At 36.6% G+C, this 6,039-nt stretch overlaps 2 protein-coding genes across 3 annotated transcripts in view; one reads left to right on the top strand and one right to left on the bottom strand.

The window, feature by feature from the left end:
* Positions 1-6,039, bottom strand: part of LOC137657586 (rabankyrin-5) — a 215,492-nt gene that overhangs the window by 135,431 nt on the left and 74,022 nt on the right. The gene's annotated exons all lie outside the window — the stretch shown is intronic.
* The window catches only part of LOC137657587 (uncharacterized), a 40,171-nt gene continuing 38,372 nt past the window's right edge, over positions 4,241-6,039 (top strand). Inside the window, exon 1 of one of the 2 annotated variants that reach the window (XM_068391937.1) lies at positions 4,241-4,579. The gene's annotated coding sequence lies outside the window, so the exon portion shown is untranslated. The remainder of the gene's footprint in view (positions 4,580-6,039) is intronic. The other variant, XM_068391936.1, reaches the window with a different exon arrangement.

The following is a 6,039-nucleotide window of genomic DNA, read 5'->3' as shown; positions in this document are numbered from 1 at the left end:
TATCCTAGAAACAGCGACAACAGATCTAAATGTACTTCTCAGAAATCAACACGAACAACAGTCTGACCCAGACTGTGTCTATTGTGGCGCACAAATACATCGAAACATCGATTACAAATCCCTACCTGGAAAATAAACAGTAGGCCTACACCGAGTAGCGGCGGGAAGTAACAGTTCTCAGTATTTAACATAAACGCTTCGGTTAAAATTAAAATTCAACATCAGAGTCATTGTTAGTAACTAGGAAGCGAGCTTTGCTTTACTAGGAAGAAAGAAATTTAAATAAATTGATGATCAAAGAGTTAGGAGTCACTTCCTGTTATGAAAATAAGATCAATTTAGTTTATCAGGAACTGATTATTCATTTTTATATAAGCAGTACCAGCCGAACTCGGTTAAGTCCCTTGTCAGGCTGGTAGGAACGTAGAGAGGAGAGGTCCCCTTTTCTGTTTCATTTGTATGATGTCGGCTACCCCCAAAAATTGGGGGAAATGCCTTGGTATATGTAAGTATATTCATAAACTTGGCTATAATATATTGAAAACAATCCTGCCTTGCGATCTGCTGGACTGGTCTTCGAGGCCAGCTGAAGCATGATAGTTACTTGCAATATCTGCAACCTTACTGTCCTTGTGAGCTACGAATGCTAAGTTATCAGCAGCCATTGTCTATCCCTCCCTGGTCCTAGCTTGGGTGGAGAGGGCTTGTTTTTTGGAGTGGATCATATGTATAAGGTCAGTCTGTAAGGCATTGTCGTTTTCTTGCCTCTGCCATTCATGAGCGACCTTTAAATCTTACACCTTTCAATGGAAGTACCTTCTTATAACTTTTTATTCTGCTATAATTAATTATATACAAAACTATATACATTAATAATAACAAATACAGTGACAATCTTCTAGACTGACCATTTATAAATATGACCAGCGCCCAAGTCCCTCTCCACCAAGCTAGGACCAAGGAGGGCCAGGCAATGGCTGCTGGTGAGTCAGAAGGTTGACCTATACACTCTCCCAAGGGTTAAAGTTTGCTCTTGAATGGCAGAGGCAAAGGAGATTGACAATGTCTCAGACTGGCCATATATAAATATGATGATGAGCGCCCAAGTCTTCTTCATTAAGCTAGGACCAGGGAGGGCCAGGCAATGGCTGCTGATCACTCAGCAGATAGATCTATAGGCTCTCCCAATGACCCCTATCTTTACCTCACAAGAATGGTGAAGTTGCAGCGACCAAAGGAACTAACGAGTTTGAGATGGACTCGAACCCCAGTCTGGCGATCACCAGTCAGGGACGTTACCACATCGGCCACCACAACATGATGTATACATTAATAATAAGAAATGTACTTTTCTTTTAGTAGCTCATGAGTGGCAGAGACCAGGGAGAGCCAGGCAATGGCTGCTGATGACTCAGCAGGTAGACCTCTAGGCTCTCCCAAAGACCCCTATCCTTAGCTTACAATGATGGTGAGGTTGCAGACACTACTAGAAACTATAGACCTTTACCTGTTCTTGAACCCCAGTCCAAGAGATCGCCAGGCAAGGATGTTTCGAATTGACTATCACAATGATTTATATATACATATATATATATATATATATATATATATATATATATACATATATACATATATATAATATATAGAGATACATATTTTCTTATACAATGTAATTAAAAATAAGGTATATGTTTACAACAATGAACTGTAAAAAAAAATTACTCGAAGTGCAGACCTCAAAACCAGCTTGACTTTCCCAGAATCAATTTAGACCGTAAGCGTATTTGAAGTTTGTTTGTCGATAATGTGCGAACTTGGAGGTTAAAGGTTAGGGTTAATTTGGTCAATTTTGCTCGACCTTGACCTTGACCTTTGACCCAGGACTTTCAAAATTAGAATCACTTCCATGTCTCAACATAATAATTAATCCATGTAAGTTTCACTAATCTATGAGTAAAATTGTTCAGTTGTTCACAAACAAACAGACAAACCGGGGCGAAAACATAACCATGTGAACTTCGTTGGCGGAGGTAAATAGCGATGTATATTGTTTATTAAAATGAAAAAATCAATATATAATGTCTATTTATTAATAAGTCTTTGCTAATTCCTTTGCCAAGAACAACTGTTACCAAGTTGTGGAATGATCTTCCTAATCGGGTAGTTGAATCAGTAGAACTTCAAAAGTTCAAAGTTGGAGCAAATGTTTATATGTTGACCAGGCTGACATGAGTCTTTTTATAGTTTATATATGACATATCAGTTTTTGACGTTATTAGTTTATATAGGACATATCTGTTTTGACGTTGTTACTGTTTTTAGAATGATTTATTATCAATTTATTCTCATCATTTATTCATTTCCTTATTTCCTTTCCTCACTGGGCTATTTTTCCCCATTGGAACCATTGGGCTTGTAGCATATTGCTTTTCCAACTAGGGTTGTAGCTTGGCTAGTAATAATAATAATATAAATATCCGTACGTGGAAATATCATTCCATGAAATTGACCTTTGAAATTATGAAATTGAAAATCGGCTTTGATGATAAAAAAAAAAAAAAAAAATGCAATAATAGCGAGAAATTGCTAATTCTCTGGCAAATTATCACAGTTCGAATCAAACCTGTTGAGCGAGCTTCTATAATAAATTATGAAAATAGATTTAAAACTAAAGGGGCATTCAGTAGAGCGCAGACCTCCGCCGCGGCAGCTTATTTCTCGACCTTTTGCTCGACCTTGACCTTTGACATTAACATGTATTCATTGGCGTGGATTTTCATACAGTCAAATATGAATCAAGTTTGAAGTGTCTGTGACAGCGATGTCCAAATTTATGGTTGATTACGTGAACTGGACGTTTTGCTTGACCGTGACCTTGACCTTTGACCTTAGCATGTATTCATTGGCGTGGATTTTCATACAGTCAAATATGAACCACGTTTGAAGTCTCTGTGACAACGATGTCCAAATTTATGGTTGATTACGTGAATTGGACGTTTTGCTTGACCGTGACCTTGACTTTTGACCTTAACATGTATCAATTGGCGTGGATTTTCATACAGTCAAATATGAACCAAGTTGCAAGTCTTTGTGACAACGATGTCTAAACTTATGGCTGATTACGTGAATTGAACGTTTTGCTTGACCGTGTCCTTGACCTTTAACCTTGACCTTCCAAAATTTAATCATTCCCAGTTTTTACATAACAGTTAATCCATGCAAGATTCATTACTGTAAGATTAAAATTGTGGCCAGAAAGCTGTTCATAAACACATATACACAAACAGGGGGAAAAATTCAACCTCCTTCCAACTTCGTTGGCGGAGGTAATTAATACACAAACAAGCACACATACAGTACATTTAAAAGTATATACATATTCATAACCGTACACACACACACACACACACACACACACACACATATATATATTATATATATATATATATATATATATATATATATATATATATATATATATATATATGCATGTTTGTTTATGGTCTTTCTATGCCAGTTTATACCGGCAAATTGTCTTAGTTCGTCAATCTATCGTCTTCTCTTAACTCCGATCCAGCGCTAAAATATAATCTACTCTGTTGGGTTGCAAATACGATGAGAGAGAGAGAGAGAGAGAGAGAGAGAGAAGAGAGAGAGAGAGAGAGAGAGAGAGAGAGAGAGAGAGAGAGAGAGAGAGAGAGAGAGAGAGAGAGAGAGAGAGAGCATCATAACCAGGCCATTATCACCAACCGAGCATTCATTTCAAATGCAAATTCTCGAAATGACATTACACCTCAAAGGGTTAAGTCATGACCATAAATTTCTGGTGAGAGAGAGAGAGAGAGAGAGAGAGAGAGAGAGAGAGAGAGAGAGAGAGAGAGAGAGAGACCATCCATCGCATGCAATAAATGCTCAAGGCACAGAGCAAATGAAGATAGATTTTAACAGTTATTGTTTTACAATTCCCAGCGCACCGTTGCCCACTGAAGATTCTCTTAACTTGACGATTCATTTAATTTTGATACAGCCAATCTTACTCGCCTGCTTAATTGCTAATCATTTATTATGCAGAGTGAATTTCTAATCACAGCGTGAATCTCTAATCAGTTGTTTTTTTTCTCTAAAAGCCCAGTCACAGATCAAGGTCTGCGGTACGATATTTTTTCCCCTACACAGCACGCGGCCACCGGCACCGCTGCTCTGGTCCTGCCACCGAGTGCAAGATCATACAACGCCCTCATCAATGTCAGTTGGCCTTTAACCACGGTGCAAACAATACCTATACAGCAGCTCATTCATTTACGAGACACAGACTTTGACTGGGAAACAACAAGAAAACTCACTTTCATGAATGAAAGTTTAAAGAAAGATGTGAATACAATTACCCAGTCAATATTCAAACTAAAAACACCGTATCAAAACAATGGAAAAGAAAGTATTTGAAAATATACAGTAATCCGTCTCGTGTCTGATATATATTTCATGCTGAATTCCATGTAAACTGAACGACAAAGGTGAAAATATAAAGGATTTGGAGCAAGAGAACTTCCAAGGATATTAGACAAGATAGCCAGGACTGGTAAGTTTGATGATGTCTTTTATTGTGTGTAAAAATTAAAATATGAGAATTAAAAAAAAAAATCCATAATTTGATTATAAATTTTATGGATTGGGAACGTTGTGAATATTTAAAGTTGTTGAAAATTAATGTGATAAACAATGTGTTATAAATATTCATACGTAACTGTATATCATTCACACTTTAATATGGATAAAAAGTAGAACAAAAAATTATTATAAAGATTCTCTCTCTCTCTCTCTCTCTCTCTCTCTCTCTCTCTCTGTATATATATATATATATATATACATATATATATATATATATAGTGTGTATATATATATATATATATATAGAGTATATATATATATATATAATTTACATAAATACATATAGATTTAGAGATGGCAAATGAATAAAAATAAATATTCAAGAAACAAAAACAAACAAAATTAAACTTTTTTTTCAACTACATATTTTTGAGATCCAGTTAACCAACCCCGTTATAAAGGACCTGGGGCCCCATAAACTATTCCTCCAGCTACAACCCCCCCCCCCCCACCCCTCCCCAACCAAAGATTTCAACTTCAATAGCTGTTTACCCCCATCTGCTAGCAATCCCGTTAAACATAATAGAGACTAGTAACACGTCACCTACATATGACTCCAGAGGCATTTAAGCGTTTAATTATGAGCCAGTGGCTCCACAAGGAAATAGACTAGCTTCTTTAAGAGCCACTGGCTCCCGATTGGCTCGGAGGAGCCAGCTCCCTGGCTCAGCTGCTGCTCTTGGCTAAGGCCCGGGAGCTATATAGACTTTTTGAGACCTAGCAACAAGAGAATGCTTAAATGGATTAGGAGCTTCATTTAAAATTTTCCCCCTCTCTCTCTCTCTCTCTCTCTCTCTCTCTCTCACTCACCAATAGCTTGATTTAAAATCAATCTCTCTCACCAATAGCTTTATTTAAAATCAATTTCTCTCTCTCGCTCTCTCTCTCTCTCTCTCTCTCTCTCTCTCTCTCTAGCAATAACTTGATTTAAAATTAATCTCTCTCTCTCTCTTTCTCTCTCTAGCAATAACTTGATTTAAAATTAATCTCTCTCTCTCTCTCTCTCTCTCTCTCTCTCTAGCAATAACTTGATTTAAAATTAATCTCTCTCTCTCTCTCTCTCTCTCTCTCTCTCTCAATAGCTATGAACGTATGCCTAAATGAATTAATAGTTTCATTTAAAATCTCTCTCTCTCTCTCTCTCTCTCTCTCTCTCTCTCTCTTTGTGAAGAGTATGTACAAGGCACTTTTTATGTAAATGTAAATATGGCAGCACTGATTATAAAGTACTTACGTTGCATGTTGGTAATGAAGTACTTCATAAACAGTACTTTATACAAACACAAATAGAAAAAATAAGTCACATCTTGTATGGCATCAAGATACTGAAAAAAAATTTATATATAAATAAATATATATATATATATATAT

This window comes from Palaemon carinicauda, chromosome 18, assembly GCF_036898095.1.
Source record: "Palaemon carinicauda isolate YSFRI2023 chromosome 18, ASM3689809v2, whole genome shotgun sequence".
Taxonomy (NCBI): domain Eukaryota; kingdom Metazoa; phylum Arthropoda; class Malacostraca; order Decapoda; family Palaemonidae; genus Palaemon; species Palaemon carinicauda.
Note: the sequence above shows the minus strand (reverse complement) of the source record. Positions and strands in the feature narration are given on the sequence as shown.